This window comes from Canis aureus, chromosome 29 (assembly GCF_053574225.1).
Source record: "Canis aureus isolate CA01 chromosome 29, VMU_Caureus_v.1.0, whole genome shotgun sequence".
Lineage (NCBI taxonomy): Eukaryota > Metazoa > Chordata > Mammalia > Carnivora > Canidae > Canis > Canis aureus.
Window position 1 is genome coordinate 35091103 of NC_135639.1, and position 23737 is coordinate 35114839.

The window sequence follows — 23737 nt, forward strand, 5'->3', positions numbered from 1 at the left end:
TTCCCGAGCTGAAATTCCTTACTGTTATTACCCTGAAAAGAGCCTTTGGAAGTGTCCCCGCGATCTGGCGTATTGCTTTGGAATTCTTAGTGTGGAAATCCATTTTTCAACTTTCACAATCCCTTTCCTGGGGGGGGGTGGGGGGGTGGATTTCTTTCCCGTTTTCTTTCCTGTCTTTTCCCTTCCCTTGCAACTGCTATTCTGTTGTTTCTTGTGAGTCACATATGGAAAACGAATGGGTTGTTTCCCACTTCGTGGGAAGTTTGGATGAGCTGCCCCAAGTTCCTTTAAAGTAAGTTAGGAAAGTGATGAAAGTGTGTTCCGATTCTAAATTAATTGAGAGCGATGGTTCTGATACGTTACTCTTCCACAGTCATTAGCTCAGAACTTACGAACGGGCCCACGAGTGTATCAACATTGTACTGACTTGGCTGAGGTGTGGACACAGTGGGCATACGCATCGCAGACAAAGGTTAATAGTTTGCATTGATATATATTAATTTATATAATACTTACATATAATATACGAATTATATATAATTACATATTAATATATGTACACATATACACATATATAGGTCTGCATACGTATATAGACCATCAAAGAAAAGCACACAGTTAATTGTCACGCTTAATGTAGTGATCCAGCTATTCCCTACTCCAGGCCCTGGCCTCAGGAAACTGCGTGAAGGTGAGGTATGGTTACATGAAATGACACATGTTGACCTTTGGCATGCTGACAAGCATTTTTCCCTTGTTGTCTTTAACTTCTTAACCTGTTTTTCAGGAAATTCAGTTTCTGTTTGGGAATGTTGACTCACTACTGTGCAAGAAGATAGAGGATGTATGCTTTTAGGAACATTTTTGTACATATATAAGTTATATAATTATACATACATAATTATATATGTCGTGTAAATTTAAATTATATTGCATAAACTGAATATCCATGGGTGCATCTAACTAAGAACTAAAGCACCAATACTATTACATCTATCTTTTTCTTTTCCATTTCATCCATTTGCCAAATGTATTTCCAATTTTATTATTCCCTGTATACCAATTTGCCCTTGTTAAATCCTTTCTACTGTTTGGTTTTACTTGTTTTGGAGCTTTATAAAACTGTCAGTCTTTGTAGTCTTTTTTCACTTAAGTAGATATTTGTAAGTCTCATGAATTCGTTTTCATTGCTTTATAGAGTCGCCTTGTATGAATACATCACAAATTTTTTTACTGGCCACTTGGTTTGCTTCCAATTTTTGTCATTATGATCATTCTGTTTTTTTTTAAAGATTTTATCTATTTATTTGAGAGAGAGACAGCATGAGTGGGAGGTAGAGCAGAGGAGAGGACAGGAACAAGCAGACTCCCACTGAGCACAGAGCCCAACATGGGGCTTATCCCAGGACTTTTAAGATCATGACCTGAGCAAAAGTCAGATGCTTAACCCATGGAACCACCCAGGTGCCTCTATTATGATCATTCTATACATTCTCCTGGTACACATGTGCAAGAATTTAACGACACACTTTCAAACCTTTTTTTTTTTTTAATTTTTATTTATTTATGATAGTCACAGAGAGAGAAAGAGAGAGGCAGAGACACAGGCAGAGGGAGAAGCAGGCTCCATGCACCGGGAGCCCGACATGGGATTCGATCCCAGGTCTCCAGGATCGCGCCCTGGGCCAAAAGCAGGCGCCAAACCGCTGCGCCACCCAGGGATCCCTCAAACCTTTTAACCATTATCCATAGTGTAAGAAATGCAATTAGTGTCTTCAGTAAACACACTCATATATATAAAACAAAAGTTTCACACTATAATAAAACAATATTCACTTCTCCAATGCTTAAAAAATGCTACTTGTGACTCTCACTAAATGGATTACAGAACTCACAAATGAGTGCTGACTCAGGGTTCGAAATGCACCAGAGGAATGGACTACCTAGGAATAGAATTACTGAGTCTCAGGGAAAATGAATGTTCATTTTACAAGATAATGCCAAATTGTTTTTCAAAAACATTGTTAATGATGCACACGCATGTATTTTTTACGTGCAGCATGTATTTTAATAATAATCAGCAGCATGTATTTTTTAAAAAATCTCTGTCCTTGTTAATTCTTGGTATTGCCAGATGAATTTTTCCAACAAATATAGTGGATGTAAATGGTATTTCAAAAAGGTCTTAGTTTGCACTTTTAAAAATACTGAATGATCATTAGGACAATGCAAATCCTAAACCAAAATGTGATACTACTACACATCTATTAGGATGACTACTATCAAAAGAACAGAAAATAAAAAGTGCTGGTAAGGATGTGGAGAAATTCTGGAATACTTGTGTACAGTTGGTGGGTCTATAAAACGGTGCAGCTGCCATGGAAAACAGTATGGCATTTCCTAAAAATATTTAAAATCAGACTACCACATGATCCAGTAATCCCTCTTGCACATATACAAAAGGATTGAAAGCAGGATCTCTAAGAAATATTTGCACAGCCATGTTCATAGCAGCTTTATTCACAATAGTCAGGCGGATACAAATTAAATGTCCACAAGCAGATGAATGGATAAATGAAATCTGGTAGACATATACAATAGAATATTATTCCACTTTTAGGGGCACCTGGGTGGTTCAGTTGGGTGTCTGGCTTCAGCTTAGGTCTTGATCCTGGGATTCTGGGAGCAAGCCCCACACTGGGCTCCCTGCTCAGTGGGGAGCCTGCTTCTCCCTCTCCCTCTGCCACTCACTTCCCAGCTTGTGCTTTCTATCTCTCAAATAAATAAATAAAATCTTAAAAAAAAGGAATATCATTCCACTTTTTAAAAAGGAAGGAATTCCTGTCATATGCTGCAACATAGATGAAGCTTGAGGACAAGATGCTAAGTGAAATAAGCCAATTGCAAAAAGGACAAATACTGTATAATTCCACTTAAATAAAGTGTATTAGTTTGTTAAGACTGCCCTAATAGGGATCCCTGGGTGGCGCAGCGGTTTGGCGCCTGCCTTTGGCCCAGGGCGCGATCCTGGAGACCCAGGATCGAATCCCACGTCAGGCTCCCGGTGCATGGAGCCTGCTTCTCCCTCTGCCTGTGTCTCTGCCTCTCTCTCTCTCTCTCTGTGACTATCATAAATAAATAAAATATAAAAAAAATAAAGGAAAAAAAAAAAAAAAAAAAAAAGACTGCCCTAATAAAATACCACAGAATGGGTATATATACTTCTATACCTTAACAAAAAATAAGTAGAAAATATAATTTTCTATTTATATTTTGGTCTACTCTGGACAATTTCAAACATACACAAAAATAAGGAGAATAGTATAATGAACTCCCCTGGAACCATTACCCAGCTTCAACGATTGTCACTATTTTGTCAGTCTTCTTTTATCTCTTCCTTTAATTGTAAAATAAACTATTTAAAATGATTTTTATTAACTTTAAAAAAACAAAATATCATGTGACTTTACCAGTAAATATTTAGGTATAAGTTTCCACTAATTAAAGATCTTGTTTTTGGGCAGCCCCGGTGGCTCAGGGGTTTAGCGCCGCCTTCAGCCCGGGTGTGATCCTGGAGACCCAGGATCAAGTCCCACATCAGGCTCCCTGCATGGAGCCTGCTTCTCCCTCTGCCTGTGTCTCTGCCTCTCTCTCTGTGCCTCTTATGAATAAATAGATAAAATCTTAAAAAAAAAGATCTTGTTTTTTTTAACTATAATTAATACCATTTAAACATATTAACCGGGATCCCTGGGTGGCAGAGCGGTTTGGCGCCTGCCTTTGGCCCAGGGCATAATCCTGGAGATCCGGGATCGAATCCCACATCGGGCTCCCGGTGCATGGAGCCTGCTTCTCCCTCTGCCTGTGTCTCTGCCTCCCTCTCTCTCTGTAACTATCATAAATTAAAAAAAAAAAAAAGATAAACATATTAACCTAACCAAATTAATATCAACACCTTAACATCATCTAATATCCGGTCCATATTAAAATGTCTACAAGTATTTCAAAAATGTCTTTTTACAGTAGTTTGTTAAGCCATACTTAAAAAAACCCCACTTATGATTGCAGTAAAAGTAGGATGTACAAGTCTTATATGAAGGAAACAATAAAACTTTATTGAAATTCATTAAAGAAGACCTAAATAAACAGAAAGATATGCCACGTCCAAGGATGGAGGGGGGGGAGGGACTAAATACTCTTAAATAGCAATTCTTCCCAAATTGACCTATAAATTCAATGCAAGTCTCAGCAAATTCCCAATAGGGTTTTGAAGGAACTCCCTATGCCAAAAAAAATTTTTTAAAGATTTTAAAAATTTATTCATGAGAGACACAGAGAGAAAGGCAGAGATACAGACAGAGGGAGAAGGAGGCTCCTTGCTGAGAGCCTGATGTGGAACTGGATCCCCGGACTTGGAATCACGCCCTGAGCCAAAGACAGACGCTCAACCACTTAGCCACCCAGGCATCCTGATGCCAAAATTTATATGGGAGACCAAATCTTAAAAAAAAGCAAGGAAGAGATTTGCCCTACGTGAAATTAAGACTTATTACCAAGTTGTATTATAGTATTAGAGGATGTGTTAAAATGTATTGGAGGAGGACTATCTAAATCAATCAATGGAATGACATACAGTCCAGCAATAGAATATGGAATATATGGAAGCTTGAAGTGTTATGTTGCAGGAGCTTGGGAATGAGACACCTACTGCAAAATGATTTAGTGAGGAAAATTTGGCTTGGTATTTAACTTGCTACCTAATGGGAACTGATTATATGCCTATTTACTTTTCATCTGAATTTCTCTAGATAAATAGGGATGGTATTTTGGCTTTTCAATTTCTATGGTAGTTTCAGCTATTTTATGTTCAAGACAAAAAAATTGTTTTGTTATTACTAAAGCTGATAGAAATACATCCCTATCTTATTTTGTAAAAAAAAAAAAGAAAAAGAAAAAGAAAAAAGAATCTTTCATATTTTTTCTTTTCCCAAAATGTTTGTTGTTGAACATTTGAAAAATAGAGGTCAGCAAAAGGGAAAAATGTGTTAACAGAGGTAAACACGTATTTGTGTTAATGTTTGTGTCACAACTTGAGTTCCTTGGGAAGCTGAGTCTGAGATTACTGTGCAGGACCACTCTCATGAGTGGTCATGAGAAAAGAGGTGAAGGAAACAGGATTGGTTAGAGGGAGAAAGTTGAACTGAAATGCAGTCCCAATTAACTAACCTGATGACAAACTCTGGATCTGGGACAACCTTTCAAAATTATCTCACTTTGAGCAAAACAAAACAAAACAAAACAAACCCCACCCTCTTGAAATGGGCAATAAGAAAAGGTTACCTTTTATCATCTCTTCTATTTTTTTTTTTTATTTTTATTTATTTATGATAGTCACAGAGAGAGAGAGAGAGAGGCAGAGACACAGGCAGAGGAAGAAGCAGGCTCCATGCACCGGGAGCCCGACGTGGGATTCGATCCCGGGTCTCCAGGATCATGCCCTGGGCCAAAGGCAGGCGCCAAACCGCTGTGCCACCCAGGGATCCCTCATCTCTTCTATTTGAGACTATAATGGAGGTCCTGGACAGTCCAAAAAATGCAAGAAAAGGAAGAAACATTAATCTCAGGTAACATGACTGTGTATGTATAAAATCCATAAGAGTTTATGAACTGTTAAAACTAAATTTAAGCAAGGCTGTAGGATACATAATCAAAATGTAAAAATCAACTTATATTTTTATCTACCAGCCACAAACAATAGCAAATAAAATTTAAAAAGAGAAAATCTACAATTGCATTAAAACATCAAATACTGGGACGCTTGGGTGGCTCAGCAGTTTGGTGCCTGCTTTCGGCCCAGGACCTGATCCTGGAGTCCTGGGATCGAGTCCCACATCAGGCTTCCCGCACGGATCCTGCTTCTCTCTCTGCCTGTGTCTCTGCCTCTCTCTCTCTGTGTCTCTCATGAATAAATAAATAAAATCTTTTTTAAAAAACCCATCAAATATCTAGCAATAAATATAATAAAAGGTGGCCAAGACTATCACACCAAAAAACTACAAATAGTTATTGAGATAAATTAAAGATGATCAAATTAATAGAAGTCAGAGAAGCTGAAAGAGCATCACAGAAAGTTGGAGGAATTGCAGGCCTCATTGCTATTACCACACCAACAAGATGAGCCACGAGATAAGTGACAATGTGCACGAGCTATAACAGTGCCTGCTCTGGAACATAAACATAAAAATTATGACTGTATCACCCTGCCATTCAAATCTCATAGGGTGGGAGGAAGTCTCCTGTTGCCCACTCTAACCCAAAACCATCAGGGAAGGGAATTCTGGAAGACATAGTTTTGCCTACCTAAATTGACACATCATAAAGCTACCACAGGTATTGATTTTTCCCAAGTTAACCTACTGACTTAACTGAATTCCAGTAACAATCCTAGCAGTTGTTTTTATTCCCCTATAGAAATTGATAAGTTGATTCTAAAATTTATTTGAAGATGCAAAGTACCAAGGATAGTCAATACAATCTTGAAGAAATGAGCAAGGCTAGAGATTTAGCATACCAGTTGTTGAGACTTGTTATGTTGTTATAATAATGAAGACCCAAGGAAAGACAAATAGACCAATGAAAGAGAACAGAAATTCCAGGAGGAAATATATATATATTATATATATTTTTTATATATTATATATTTTTTATATATTTTATATATATTTTGTATATATTATGTATTTTATATATTTATATAATATTTTATATATATAAAAGAGGTATATATATCTATATATATATAGTTACCTCTTTTATGACAAAGATAAAACTACAATACAGTACTGAAATGATGGCTTTTTATTTTATTTATTTATTTATTTTTAATGATGGCTTTTTAATTTACTTTTTAGAAAACTTATTATTTTTTTAAGGTTTTTAAAATTTATTTAAGTAATCTCTACACCCCACGTGGGACTTGAACTCATGACCTCAAGATCGAGAGTTGCATGCTCCTCCAACTGAGCCAGGCAAGTGGTCCAAAAGATTTTAAATTTTTTTTTTTTTTTTTTTTTTTTTTGTGATAGTCACACAGAGAGAGAGAAGCAGAGACACAGGCAGAGGGAGAAGCAGGCTCCATGCACCGGGAGCCCGATGTGGGTGGGATTCGATCCCGGGTCTCCAGGATCGCGCCCTGGGCCAAAGGCAGGCGCCAAACCGCTGCGCCACCCAGGGATCCCTTAAATTATTTTTAAGTAATCTCTACACCCAACATAGCACTAGAACTTACAGCCCTGAGATCAAGAGTCACATGCTCTACCAGCTGAGCCATCCAGGGGCACCATGATGTTCTTTTTAATAAATGATGCTGTTGTCACTTAAAGAAAAGGGGGGGGGAGGTGTTGCCCTTGTCTCACACCTCACACAAAATGCAACTGCAGGTGCACTGGATTTAAATACAAATGGTTAAATAATAAAACTCTAAGAAGAAAGCATAGAGTAATATATTCATGAACTTAGAATAAACAAACGTTTTTAAAAAAATATTTTATTTATTTAGAAAGCACATGTGAGTGGAGGAGGGGCAAAGGGAGAGGGAGAGAAAGAATCTCAAGTGGATTCCACACTGAATGCAGAGCCCAATGTGGGGCTCGATCCCATGACCCTGAGATCATGACCTGAACCAAAATCAAGAGTCAGATACTCAACTAACTGAGCCACCCAGGCACCCCTGGAATAAGCAAAAATTTAAAAACAGAACCCAAAGAACGAAAAAAAAATTAAAAAAAAAGAATGTGCTAACATAAAGGAAAAAATTGGTAAATTAGACTTTGCTCATCAAAAATACCATTAAGAGAGTAAAAAGTCAAGCCACAGAGTGGGAAATGATAGTAATGTCTGACCACTGACTTGAAAAGCCTCAGATACATAAAGAAGTCCTATAAATTAATTTTAAAAAGATACAACAGGTGATAAGAAATGACCAAAAGACTGGAACATTCTTAATAAGCATATAGACAATTTCATTAGTTTTCAAGGAAATGCAATTTAAAACCACTGTGATATATCACTACTTATCCATCAGAAAGGCTAAAATATAAAAGACTGACAATACCAAATGCTGGGGAGGAAATAGAACAATAGAACTCATGTCTTGCTGGTAGGAGTGTAGATAAGTACAACCATTTCAGAAAACTGGCTTTGTTTATCAAAGCTGAACATATGAGAATCCCATGAAGCAGCAATCTCACCCATTCTAGGTATATACCCACCCCAAGAAATGCATACACACTTTGATCCAAGGTATATTTATGAATTTCATAGAAGCAGTATTCATAATAGTTCCAACCTGGAAATAACACAAGCATCCATTAATAATAGAATGAATAAAAAGTTGTGATATGCATCAGTGAAAACAGCATGAATGAGTCTCACAAACACCATGGGAAGCAACAGAAGCAAGAAGATTCATATGAGCTTCAAAAAGAGGCAAAAGTTGGGCAGCCTGGGTGGCTCAGTGGCTTAGCGCCACCTTGAGCCCAGGGTGTGATCGTGGAGACTCGGATCTGGATGGAGTCCCATGTCTGGCTCCCTGCATGGAGCCTGCTTCTCCCTCTGCCTGTGTTGTCTCTGCCTGTGTCTCTGCCTTTCTCTCTCTGTGTCTCTCATGAATAAATAAATAAAATCTTAAAAAAAAAAAGAGGCAAAAATCATGTATGCTATTAGAAGTCAGGATAATGGTCACCATTGTGGGGAAGTGACCAGGAAGGAGCACAAATAGGCTTCTGAGTGGCTGGTCGTGTTCTAATTCTTGATCTAGGTGCTGATTACTTGGGTGTAACCAAACAAATAGCAAATGAAATTTAAAAAGCTAAAATATCCAACTGTACAAAAAAATTTACATTCATTTTACTTTGTGAAAATTTAACTATATGCTTGTGATTTGTGTACTTTTCTTTGGTTATGTTATACTTCAATAAAAAGTTTACTGAGAAACTATCAACCAACCAATCCTCCCTTAAACAAGGTGCTCAATTTTTTTTTCAATTCAAAAGCATGTGTGTGGGAAGGGGCAGAGGAGAGAATCTTCAAGGAGACTCCCTATTGAGTGTGTGTGTGGGGGGGGGGCCGGGCAGGGAGGAGGCTTGATCCCATCACCCTTGAGATCATGACCTGAGCCAAAATCAAAAGTTAGATGCTAAAAAAAAAAAAAAAAAAAAAAAGTTAGATGCTTAACCAACTGAACCACCCAGGAGCCCCTCAACAGATTATATTTTAACTTAAAAATACTTTTATCACCTGGTGAAAAGATGCAAAACAAATGCCAACTATTAATAGCAATAGTCAGTCGCTTTCCCCAAATACTGTATGCAACTTTTATAATTAACAGTACCTTTTGATTTGAGAATATGAACAATTACAAGAGATAATTAAAAAAAAGATTTTATTTATTTGACAGAGAATGAGAGAGAGAGAAAAAGCACACAAGCAGGGGGAGCAGCAGAGGCAGAGAGAGAGGAAGGAGCAGGTTCCCCGCTGAGCAGGGAGCCCAATATGAGGTCTCGATCCCAGGACCCTGGGATAATGACCTGGGCCAAAGGCAGACACTTAATTGATTGAGCCACCCAGGCACCCAAGATATAATTTTTATATATGTCTTTCAGTCTTTCTTTGGAGTGAAACTCCTTATTTCTTTACAAAATTTTTCAGATATTGTTTAAGGCAACAAACTTGCAATGAATAGTAAATAAGTCCTAGAGATCTAATGCACAACACAATGAATATAAACAACTATATTGTTTAATCATTATCAAATTTGCTTAGAGACTAGAACTTAATTATTCCAATTACTAAAAAGAAATGAATATGTAACATGATAGAGGTGCTAATTATTGCTACAATCATATTACAATATATGAATGTAACAGATTAACTTGTTGATGCCTTAAATTGACACAGTTATAGGTCAAATATATTTCAACCAAAAAAGGAAAAAACAAGAAAAAATTTCAACTTAAAACAGTTTATCTTCTATTTTCAAAAAGCACATTACATTTTTAAAAGATTTTATTTATTTATTCATTTAGAGAGTGTGCTAGCCAGGGGAGGGGCAGAAGGAGAGGGGGCAAAAGAGAATCTCAAGCAGACTTTGGGCTGAGCACAGAGCTCAATGCAGGGCTCCATCTCACGACCCTGAGACCACAACCTGAGCCAAAATCAAGTCAGGTGCTTAACTGACTGAACCAACCAGCTGCCCAATAGCACATTACATTTTTAAACATTTATTGACTTTTCCCAAAGTGGGGACTAAAAAGTGGAATCAGGGTGCCTGGGTGGCTCAGTGGTTGAGCATCTGCCTTTAGCTCAGGTCATGATCCTGCGGTCCTGGGATCCAGTCCCTCATGGGGCTCCCCGCAGGGAGCCTGCTTCTCCCTCTGCTATGTCTCTGCCTCTCTCTGTGTGTCTCTCATGAATAAATAAATAAGATCTTTAAAAAAAAAGTGGAATCATAGATAGAAGCTTTGAGTAAGTCTACTAAATGGCTGCATGTATACCTACCTCTGTGAAATGTAGGCTTTAAAACTTGAAATTGCCACCAGCTGGCATAGCTCTTCCAGTTCTTGGTAAAGACAGCCATCTAGTGGAAATAGTTCTACTGAGTTTTAAAGACTGGCAGAGAGGATGAATATGATGAGCCTTTAGTCCAACTGCAAACCACAATGTTGGTTCAAGGCATTAAAAAGAAATTTTTAAAAATACAGTATTTGTTTGCTTTCAGATTTTATGTGCAGGTCTCAAAGTGAAGTGAGAGGCAGGTTGTGGATAGGGAAAGAAACTGGTGCTTTGCATTAATAGATGGAAAAGAGAGAATAAGTGCTTTACAGCCAGCTGTAATGTAGGAACTTCAGTTAGCTGGTAACCATCGACCTAATTAGAGTTCTAGGATAAGTATTCCTTTTTTAAAAAAAATTATTTGAGAGAGAGAGAGGGAACACAAAGGGAGAGGGAGAAGTAGATTCCTTGCTGAGCAGGGAGCCCAACATGGGGTTCAATCCCAGGACCCTGAGATCATGACCTGAGCTGAAGGCAGATGTTTAACCAACTGAGCCACCCAGGAACCCCAAGGATAAGTATTCCTTTAAACTGATGGTTTAAATAGCTAAAGCAATATGTCACCTATACTAAAGAAGAAGAAGGAAGATAAGGAGACAAGAAGAAATAAGAAAAAAACCCCAAGCAAACCAAAAAAGCAAAACCAAATGCACCCAAAGGCTCCAACTCTGAGAAGGAATGGTGCAAAGCAGGATCTGATTTAGGGGTGAGAAGACCTGAGTTAGATCTGCTTCTGGTGCGTACAATCTATATGACCCTGTTCATTTTACTTATTCAAATTACAGTTTTCTTGTTTTTAAAAATAGCATGGTATTGTAACAACACATATCTATGAAGAGAATGACTCTCTCCTTCTGGTTCTTGCTGGAAACCTTGGATGCTAGCTGTGAATCAGTGGTATGCAGAAGCACAGAGTAAAACACTCTCTCATCATAACTTATCAATCTGTATTTCTCTAATTTTGATGTCCATGGACCACTTGATGGATTTTTAGAGCATATATAAATCATCAGTTTTAGGTTTAAAATCTATTAGCACTTAAAAAAGGTAAAGCATGGGGATCCCTGGGTGGCGCAGCGGTTTGGCGCCTGCCTTTGGCCCAGGGCGCGATCCTGGAGACCCGGGATCGAATCCCACATCGGGCTCCCGGTGCATGGAGCCTGCTTCTCCCTCTGCCTGTTGTGTCTCTGCCTCTCTCTCTCTCTCTCTGTATGACTATCATAAAAAAAAAAAAAAAAGGTAAAGCATATTAAAATTAATAATAATACTCTGACAGGTTTGATCATGGATGACTTGAACTGTAGTTCAGGTTTTATGTAGATGTTTTCTTACTCTTTATTTTCTTCTAAATTAGAAAATGCTAATTCACAATAATAAGTCATTAGAAATGGAAACAAATGTTTGCACACTTCGTCAGATAGCTTTGGATTTTTGGATTGAATACAGAATCAAAAGTGTGGGGAGATTTTTCTCTGAACAGCACATTTGGTTCTCAGTCAGATGCTAATGTTTCAAGTGTTTCAAACATTTGAATATCTAATAATCCGCTCCTTGGTTGTATGTGGCTCTAAGAAATATTTCTTGATATCTTGTTGCAGCATCTGGTTGCAGTTTTAAAATATACCCTTTATATACCATAGATTTCTTTCTTTGAAGAGTGAAGAGAATCAAGTCTTGGCAGAGTGAAATTCTTGATTATTGAATCATTTCACTACAACTCACTTTTCTTATGAAATATCAGTATTTTAACCTCAGCATTATAAACATCATGGTATGTGGAATATAAGAAACACTGCATAGGCTCATAGGGGACAGGAGGGAAAACTGAATGGGAAGAAATCAGAGAAGAAGACAAACCATGAGAGACTCTTAAATATGGGAAACAAACTGAGGGTGGATGGAGGAGAGAAGGGGGTGGGGGGTTGAGGTAACTGGGTGATAGGCATTATGGGGGAAAGTGATGTGATGAGCACTGGGTGTTATATAAGACTGATGAATCACTGACCTCTACATCTGGAAGTAATGATGTACTATATGTTGGCTAATTGCATTTAAATAAAAAAAAAATCATGGAATTTTTAACCTTAAAATAAGAGGTTCCGGATAGTCAAGATATAGGTATGTTTCTAAGATCTGCAGGTTAAGGAAGCCATTTGAAATCTTTGAAAAAAATTTTTAATTTAAATTCAATTTAATTAAGATAAACTGTATTATTAGCATCTTTATCCATTATTCAATTGATATATATGTGTATATACATATATATATGATATATATATATATACACCATATCTTATTTAGCTTCAGAGGTAGAATTTTATATATATATAAAACACCTTCTTTATTCATTATTCAGTTGATAGGCACTTGGGCTATTTCCACAGTTTGGCTATTGTAGATAATACTGCTACAAACATCAGGATGCATGTAACCCTTTGAATTGAATTACTAATTTTGTATTCTTTGGGAAAATACCTAGTAGTACAATTGCTGAATAGGGATCATAGGGTAGTTCAGTTACTGGATCATAGGGTAGTTCTATTTTTACCTTTTTGAGGAAACTCCATACTGTTTTCCACAATGGCCATACCAGTTTGCAAGAAATAGTTTTTTTTTTTTTTTTAAGATTTTATTTATTTGTTTATTCATGAGAGACAGAGAGGCAGAGACATAGGCAGAGGGAGGGACTCAATCCCTATCCGAGATAACGGGATCACGCCCTGAGCCAAAGGCAGATACTCAATCGCTGAGCCACCCAGGCATCCCAAGAAATAGCTTTTTTTTTTTTTTTAAGATTTTATTTATTTATTCATGGCAGAGCGAGAGAGGCAGAGACACAGGCAGAGGGAGAAGCAGGCTCCATACAGGAAGCCTGATTTGGGACTCGATCTTAGGACTCCAGGATCACGCCCTGGACAAAGGCAGATGCTCAACTGCTAAGCCACCCAGGGATCCCAGAAATAGTTATTTTTAATAGCACATGATTTCTATTACTTTCAGTTGCTTTTATAAGATTATGGATTTTGATAGAACCTCCAATATTTACTTAGGAATGAGTCTAAGAGATCATTTACTCCATATTTATTTTGAAAATGAATTCTCTTTTCACTGGGCAAACTGTAAATGGCAAAAATATAAAGCATTAGTACTTTTTCAGGGTAACTTCTACTTTCCAAGAATTAATTTTTAAAAACTTTTATTCCAAATCACTAAATTTTGGTTTGTTAATTTTTCACTAAAGCTGACTTTTAATGTAGTAGTAGTTTTTGCTTAAAAAAACAAGAGATAGCCTTATTAAAACAGGTGGGTGGAAATCTTTCTATACACCATTTTATTATGATGCAGCCAAATGACTTTTTAGAGTAACATTTAAAATCTTTACATTTCTATTCTTAAAATAAATAAAGAAACGAATTTATTATGTTCCTAGGTTCGTTTCCCTAACTGGTTCAATTACCTAGCTACTCTAGGGTCTTTAGGTTTGCTCATGGCTGTGTCAGCAGTCTCATATCATAGCCCTGTGCATACCTATCTTTCCTCACAATGCTTTGCTTGTAATATACATCAGAATAGCTCTTCTTTTTTGCAACTATAAAGGGATTTTTCTATTAGTCTCATTCTCAAAGACCAAGATCTTAGCTTCCCTCTTGAGGCAGAAACTAAAAAAGAGCTCATGGGTCTATAAAACATTTCTACAGTATTTTTTTTTTCTTTTAAAAATCAGGAAATGGTTTTTCAACCTTTAGCGAAAACTAGGATTAAAAAAAAAAACAACTCTACTTCTACTTCTGACTATTCCCTTCCATGAGCATCTATAATCTTCTTTAGGTAAACTTGCCCTGGGTATGTTTCCTCGACTGGATGATTTAATATGATAATGATGTCAATAATCTACAACTTGATACATAAATTCAATGTAATCTCAATGAAAATTTCAGTTGGATATTTTTTCAGAGGAATTTAATAAATGTTTTAAATTATAGGGGAGAATAAAGATCTGTAAAAGTAGCTAAGACAAGAATAAAAAAGGAGAGTAAAAAACAGACTCTTCCTTTGAGATACAAGGACACATTACAAACTTTAATAATAACAACAGTGTAGTATTGGCACAAGAATAAACAGACCAAAAGAACATAACTGAGAGATCATAGACACATGTATACTGAGAATTAAATATGTAATGAAGGTGATGCCATAAATCAATGTGAAAAAAAGATTTTATTAGCAGTGGCGTTGGGAAAATTGGCTCAGTACATGAAGAAAAATAAAACTGGATTCCTACCTAAGGTCACATACAAAGTTAGATTCTGGATGGCTGAAAGACTGAAATGAGGAAGGTAAGTTACAAAGCTAATAGAAGAACACTTAAGAGAGTGTTATTTATATCCCAGGGTCAAGGGAAGACTTAACAAAAATCCAAAAGCAGAGATCATAAGACAAAGATATTACATCAAAATTAACAATCACCACAAAGGATATTGTGGACAAAATTAATCTATGACATAATGAGAATATATTTTCAAATTTTAAAACTGACAAGGAATTAATATTTATTTATTTTTTAAAAAAGATTTTATTTATTCATGGGAGACATACACAGAGAGAGAGAGAGGCACAGACACAGGCATAGGGAGAAGCAGGCTCCATGAAGGGAGCCTGATGTGGGACTTGATCCTGGGTCTCCAGGATCACGCCCTGGGCCAAAGGCAGTGCTAAACCGCTGAGACATCCGGGCTGCCCCATGAATTAATATTTAAATCCAAAGAACTCCTACAATCAACAAGCAAAAGATAATAATTCTAATAGGAAAATGTGCAAAGGATATGGACACAAATTGCCTAATTTACAGTATAGAAAACTCCAACAAGTACATGAAGAAATGGATCAGTAACCGAGAAATGCAAATTAAAACAATGAGATAATCAGTTTTCATCTCTTAAAAAGCTATGTCATGCCAGTTGAATGTTACAGAAATTCCCAGGTACTGCTGGTACTGTTAGACAGGTGTTACCCAGCAGTACTTGATAAGATTAGAGGTTAATAGCAAGTATAATATATTTGTATACTAGTACATAGCATATAGTTATATTGCTAGTATATAGCAGTTCTGCTCTTGGGTATATACCTCAAAGAAATCTCACACAGGTAAATGTGGGAACTCATATAAAAATGTTCACCTCAGCATTATTGTGGTGGTAGGCAGTTGGATGCTGTCTTGAGTGTCCACTGCTGGGAAAGTGGTTAGGTAAAATATGGCAGTTGCACACCATGGAAACAGGCAATAATTAGAAATGGCTAAGGGGATTTTATATATTTTATTTTTTTAGGATTTTACTCATTTATTCATGAGAGACACACAGAGAAAAGCAGAGACATAGGCAGAGGGAGAAGCAGGCTCTCTGTGAGGAGCCGAATGCAGGACTTGATCCCAGGACCCCAGGATAACCACCTGAGCCAAAGGCAGATGCTTGACCACTGAGCCATCCATGTACCCCCTAAGGAGATTCTAGATTTACACATGGTAGTAGAGATGAACTTAAAAGCATAGTGCAGAGTGACAAAAATAAGAAATGAAAAGATACAGAGTGACACTATTTAAATAAAATTATCTTTCTACAAAACAATATATTTTGCAAGTACACTTAACGAACAAAAAGATACCCATTCAACTCATTGGCATGGAGGCCTCTCCGGAGATGAAAGAGAAAGGCATGAAGAATGGGAATGAAAGGGAATAAATAAATTAAATAAGAGTGAGGCCTTGCAGAGACCAATGATGATAATGGACTGTGAAGAGTATGATTAACTTTTTTTTAAGAATATGATTAATTTAACCATGGAGCATCCACCGCACCCTCCCATCTCCACAGATAAAACAAACAAACAAACAAACAAAACTGCACCCTTTCATCATGTATTTGCTTTGCACATATATCTAATCTCTTCAGATAAAATTGTTCCAAGCAAGTTTGGGCATACCTGATTTAAAAAGCCTCACTTTTGAAAAGGACCTGTGAGAGACTAGTTCACAGAAGTTTTACATTTTTCCCAAACTATAATAATAACAAAAAACTCCTCCAAGCCCCAAAAATAAACAGGATAAGGAATAGAATGAGATATATTACATCATACTGTTTATATAAATTAAAATTATGTGCACACAAAACAATATCTTTTGCAATAACACCTGTAAACAAAGATATTCATTTAACTTATGACCATAGAGGAGTGGAAGGGATGCTTACATACATCCCTACTGGCTCATAATAGTAAGCATAGAAGTTTGAAGATGAATAAGGATTTGAAGGAAATTGATTAGATTCTAGGCACTGAACTAGGTATTTCATATGTATTTTCTCATTTAATCCTCACAATAGTTCTGTGAAGTGGGTTATTATCTTTATTTTACAAATGAAGAAAACTGAAACCCAGAAAAGGTAATATCACAGCAACTGAGTGGTAGGATTGGGACTCAATCCAAGGAAAGGTTAATAAAACGGTTTAGGAAATTTTTAGGAGAAGGTTAATAAAAATTATGGATATGCTTGAATTTGTTTGACCTAGTCTTCACACTAGACAACCAAGCCTTAAATAATAGGATGTTGGTAGAAGTTATTTACTGTTTATTTGGCTTGATATATCAAATTATATCCGTCTAAGACCCTAGAGAAAAACAAAGCCCAGAATGAGAGTAACTTAACCTGTAATTAGAAGCTTTTATTTTTTCGATTTTCCTAGCTATGTGGTATTTTTCCATGACCTTTAAAAACATACTTGTTATTCTTTAACTGTGTTAAAAATAGAAAAAACCAGTGGTCTGGTATGTACATATCATGCTGCAATCAAAGAGATCTCACTCGCCAGCTAGTTACTCATTAAGTAGAGCATATGATAATCAGATATTTGACACTGGAATTGGCTAAAATTGAAGTTGGAGCTCTGGATTGCCTATTAAACTCATGTCATTGAATCCAGTAGAAAAGAGTTTATAATAGATTGATTTTATTATCTTTTCATAGTGTGATATTGGCATAATGTGAGTATCCAACTTTCCAAAATAAAATTTCTGAGAAAAATTTTACATTTCTCTTTAGAACTACTTTATAATGCTTCTTAGATACATCTGTATTCAGATTTATAAGGAAATAAGTGATACATTGAGTCAAGTCCTATTCATACCCAGTTTTTAAAATATTGACCTTAAAAATCTTAATTATAGATTACCCAAAATTCAGTTTAGTTTTTAAAATTTCTATTGTTCAGGTAGAGGATAGGAAACGTGAAGCCAGGGACCAAAAAAGGGCAAATGGGAAATTCATTAGTTACTGATGATAAAAGTGTTTCTGTTAATTGAGAAGGTAAAGAAAATAGGCCAAAAAGAAAAGTAAAAATCAGAATGACTTGTCATTGGCATGAGGATAGAGGGAATAAGAATTTGGCTCTTGCTTTGTTAAAACATTTGTTTTAAAATGAGGTGTCTTGGCGAATGTGTGGGTGCAAGTTGAGAAACAATCAGAAGTTTGGCTTTTTGTTTTGGATGATATATTTCCAAGGCTACAGGCCCATTTTGGAAAAGCTTACTCGATATGTTCTCTGCCAAAGACATCAGCTAATGACTGGAATAACGGAAATAGGCAGTGTCCACATTTGTAGAAGAATATTGTCTTCTTTTTACATCACGGACTGGCACCCTTTTAAAGTTAGGGTGCCAAAGTTCTTCCTCCCTTCCCTTTGGCATGTTGGAGGCAGCTCATGGAGAGTGTCTTTGGACATGATTTCCAAACGGAAGGAGCAGGATAGTCCACTAACAATGAAGTGGAGGAAGAAGCATGCTGGCTGCCAATTTTTGTCATGAGGCAGGTAGCCGACAGTTATAGGCAACAGGGAAGTGGGCATGTGTTGGCAATCAATTTTGATAAGGCATAGATGCTACTGGTTGCCAATCCATGTTCTGATTTAAAACAGACATTTTTGATGATGAGGGTAATATTAGTGCTGGGTGAGAGGGGTAGGAGTGGGACTGGCTTGGGATGGTCAATGTCTGACCAAATGAGTTCCTGGGTGGCTCTTCCCTTGCCTGTTAGGAGAGACTTTGCACGGAACAACTGATTAAAATTGGTGAACTGCAGAACTTCATAAAGGAGGATTTGGTTCTTCATTTATTGAGGCCTATTATAGTATTCTATTTTACAACTTACTTTAAGATTTATCTTTATCCTAATCGTTTGCTGATAATTCTTGAAAAGTAAAATATTTTTATTCAAACATTCACTTGCACACTGGTCATGTAAACTGGCAGGTCAGGGGTTCAAAAGGTATTTTTTGTACTCTTACTGTTCTAGTTGCAATGTGGGAGATTAAAACAAGAGTATGATACATTCTAGAGGGTTTTTTGGTGAGTAGGAAATTTTGAGTCTAATGAAAGGAGGTATAACTCACATGAAACAGTTTAAAATACAAATGTATGTATTTAAGTGAAAAATTGAGTCCAGTTTTTAATATTTTTAATAAACTTTATTTTTAGTAAAAACAAAAAATTCAATTTAAGAAGATCCTATTGTGGTCTTAGATTATTTGGAGAAGATTGGATTTTGACTTGCATTCAAGGGATGAAACAGGCATTAGATAGGAAGAGAGAAGATGTGTTCTAAATGGTCAGTGCTTAATTTAACCTTTAGAAGAAAATTTATGATGTTCATATACCAGCTATAATTCAAAATAAACAATTCTAAAACTGTAAAGCACAAAACCTACATATATGATGAAATTAAAGTGGTTTATTTCATATTTTCTGGTTGCAAAATTCTAGGTAACTCCATCATAGTCATCTCTCTCTCTCTGCTTTACTAGTGTTTTAAATATCTACTCCTTTTGTCTATTGGGTCATCCAGCAACTGGGAATGTCAAGATCAATTAGTTAGCTGTAATAAGGAATAAGAATGCAATAAGGAGAGTTTGTTTTCATTTGTTTATTTGAGCAGGAAGGTTTAGATTAGGAGACAGTGGGAGGTAAATTCAATAAATAGGTGTGATTGGAGTTCAAAATCTTTGAATACTAAATAGATGAATATTTTCTGATAAATTATGAGAAGCCATTAAAGGTTTTATAGTGTGATGGTAGATGTATGAGAACAGTGGCTTAGTTTATGATCCTTCAATATCAGTGGAAAGATTAGATAAAGACAGAGTGGAGGAGGTTGAGACTAGGTGATGAATGAGGGAGAATGAGGATGATAGGTGATGAATGAGGGAGATATTGAATATATACATACATATATATATGTATATGGTGCATGCTCAAACACACAGATACTTATCCTTTATGTAATTTACTCCACTTTCAGGATTATGTCATCCACAAGTTAGTTGAATTTATTTCTCCCTTTCCTCTCTCCCTTCTTCCTTCTCTTTTCTTTCCAGAATGTTCTATGTAAAGGAAAAATACATTTGTTCTCACAAACACGTTTATAAATAAAATAATTGAATCAGTTAGGACTTATTTGGTAGTTAATAAAGGAAAACCTAACTAACAATAGCTTAAGTAAGGACATTTATTGTTCGCTTAATAAGAACTTTGGAAGTAGGCAGTTTCAGGTTTAGTCACTGACTCAATGATGTCATCAAGGACCTATTGTCTTTCTACTTTTCCATTTTACTATCCTCACTGAGTGACTTTTAGTCTTCATGTGTGTCACCATGGCTGCATGATAACAGCTACAGTTCTGAACATTTTATCTTCACACCCCTATTTCAAGAAGGAAGAAAGAGATAGGCACACAAGATTAGTTACTTCTAAGACTCTTTTTTTGAGAAAGGAAACCTTTCAGTTAACTTTCCCTTTGACAAAATTAGATCACATATTTATTGTATAATAATCTGAGGCACAGTGGAATAGGATTACCATGACTAGTCTAGGAACATCATGATTCATCATTTAGGATTGGGATAGATCAATGGCTCTATGGTTACCCAAATGGATCAAAGTTTTATTGTCATAGAGGTAGGGGATGGGGCTTCAGTGATGAGTGGACAATGAACAATGTCTGCCATAATTATTAATTTAGAAAAGTAAAAGAAATGATAAAGAATGGTGATATGGTATGACTCAAGTTTAGGCAGAAGTCTGTGGAAAGTTTACTAACTTAACAAATATAACTATTGAACTCCTACTACTGAAGCACTTTTTTTTAGATGCTGGGGATACAGTGGTAAATAAAATAGTGTGCATGTACATATGTGTATATGTGTGCATGTATGTGTTAGAGAAACAATAAAGAAATAAATCAATACATAGTAAATATAAAGCCAAGTAGCAATGTGTGCAATGAAATTAGGGAAGGTAAAAGGTAGAGAATGATGAGCATGCTATTTAGACAATATTGTTTGGGGAAGTTGCCTCTGATAGGGTGATGGTTGAGTGAAGGTCTGAATAAATGAGGGGTGAATGTGTCTGGAGGAAGAGTGTTCCAGGCAGACAGAACAGCAAAAAAAAAAAAGGCTCTGATGAGGAATGTGCTTGCATTGTTTGAGTAACAGCAAGGAGGCTGCCAATGCTGGACAAAGTGAGCAAGCAGCAGAGTGGTAGCTACAGACATTGGTGAGATAGCTGAAAGTCAGATCATGCAAGGCCTTGTAGTTTTTCTTAAAGATTTTATTTAGTTACTCATGAGAGACACAGAGAGAGAGACAGAGGAAGAAGAAGGCTGCGGGGATCACGACCTGAGCTGAAGGCAGACACTCAACCACTGAGACACCCAGGCTCCCCAAGGCCTTGTAGATTTTGGTAAGGAGTTTATATTTTCTTGTCTTTAAAGACATTGGAAAGTTCTGAGCAAAGGAGTAATATGATGAAAAAAAAAAGGAGTAATATGATGAAGTTTGCATTTTTAAAAAGATATTTTCAGGGGATCCCTGGGTGGCTCAGCAGTTTAGCACCTGCCTTCGGCCCAGGGCATGGTCCTGGAGTCCCGGGATCGAGTCCTGTATCGGGCTCCCTGAATGGAGCCTGCTTCTCCCTCTGCTTGTGTCTCTGCCTCTCTCTCTCTGTGTCTCTCATGAATAAATAAATAAATGAAATCATTAAAAAAAAAAGATATTTTCAGTTGTTCTTTGGAAACTAGGTTGAAGGGAGCAGGATGGAAGTGGAGAGACCAAATAGGAGATTATTGCCGTAGCTCAGGCAACAGATAATGCTGACTTAGAGCAAGATAGTAGTGGTGGACATGTGAGGAGCAAACAATTTGCTTATCACAAAAGTGGAGCAAACAATTTGCTAATGTATCAGATGTGGGGTGTGGGATAGAGAAATCAGGGATAACTCCAAGTTTTTGATTTAAGTGGATGGGAGAATAGAGGTATCTTATTCAGCCAAAACCTTTTTTCTAGTCATCCTTAGTTTTGAGAAAGGCTGGGAAAGTGACTATTTAGTTTTCCTAGCTTCTATAGTAGAAGAAGCCAAGGAACAAAAGGTAGGGATGAATGAATGCCAAGTAAGCCAATCTATGGTGCCTGCAACATAGTTATTATAAAAAATAGTGCATGCCATATCATTGATGATTGACTTTGTGTCAGTACATGCCAGTCATTTGCTCCCTCTCTGTTCTCAGGGCACATCTTTACTTGGACAGTGCCTATTAAGATCTCCCTGGTTTTAATCCTATGTCAACTTTGGGGCTGCTGAGTGTGCATTACCCAATGAATTGATTTCTGGATACTTTCAAGGCTGTTCTTCTGAAAAAGCCGATCAATTGTGTAGAAAATTAGGCACTCTCCTCTTATGTAACCACTGCTTTTTTGCCTGAAATTTTGTTAACTCAGATAGCAGTGACATTGTCCTTGAGGCCAATTCAGAGAAACTGGTTTATTTATTTTCTCTCCATTGGTGGGAGATGGAGTTAAGTCTAATATTTTCAGCAGCAAATTGTGAGTCTGGGGAACAGTAGTGGGTCATTTTAGAATTTCTTTCTTCTTTCTTTCTTTCTTTCTTTCTTTCTTTCTTTCTTTCTTTCTTCCTTCCTTCCTTCCTTCCTTCCTTCCTTCCTTCCTTCCTTCTTTCTTTTTTGAGGGAGAGAGAGAGTTGGCATGGAGGAATAGAAGGAGAAGGAGACAGAGAATCTCAAGCAGACTCCACACCCAGCACAAAGCTTGACTCGGGGCTAAACACTACCGGGAGATCATGACCTGAGTTGAAATCAAGAACCAAATGCCAACCAACTGAGCCAAGTGGCCTCTAGAATTTCTTATTTCTAATGTGGTTTTCACATTGGAAATTTTGGTGTAAGAAGGTAGGTATTCTTGTCTTCCCAGGGAGGGAACTGTTCAAGCAGGTTCACAATTCATTCTTTAACATTAATTGATCCTGACCATGTGAATAGGATTATCTGGCTATATGAGCAAAGCAGTGTCGCAGGTAGAGGGAACAGCATATGTGAAGACTGGAAACAACATAGAGAAATGGCTCATCTAAGAACCTAAAAGAAGTTCAGTGAGACTATTTGTCAAGTGTGAGTTATGTGTATAAGACTCACTGGAGAACAAGAAAACAAGTGCTGAAATCCACCAGTGTGGGGGAACAGGAGGGTGATTGAGAAATAAATTATAGAAGAAGTAAGGCTTGAGCTGAATCTTCATGTATTCATTAATCCGATTGTTGGAAAAAAAAAAAACCCTAAGACCATGTGCCAGGTGCTGGCAGAGTGGTGGTTATAAAAATGATGAGCCAAACAAATATTTTCTGGCACCTGTTTTCATGCAGTATACGATCTAGCTCTAGTGGGAAAACATACTAGAATTAATTGCATAAATAAGTATATAATACAAACTAAAGTAAATTCTATGAAGGAAAAGTACAAGATGGTACAACAGAGAGACCCTACTTAGATTGGGGGCTGAGCAGGTTATGGTGGTTGGGAAAAGCCTCTTGGAAGGAATGATATTTAAGCTGAGACCAGAAGGATGAATAAGGTTAGACAGGCAAAGAGTTCTGGGAAATGGTTTGACAGAAAAGCACATGTGAACTCCCTGAAGTGGGAAGAGTTTGATATGTTTGAGGGCTTGAGAGCAGAGCAGTATGGCTGGAGTAGAATGAGAATTCAGAAAGGATACAAAATGAAGTAAAAATCACAAG

At 36.8% G+C, this 23737-nt stretch overlaps 1 pseudogene; it reads left to right on the forward strand.

Annotated features, from left to right (window-relative positions):
- The first annotated feature begins 345 nt into the window (after positions 1–345).
- The window catches only part of LOC144300852 (E3 ubiquitin-protein ligase makorin-1-like), a 30089-nt pseudogene continuing 6697 nt past the window's right edge, over positions 346–23737 (forward strand).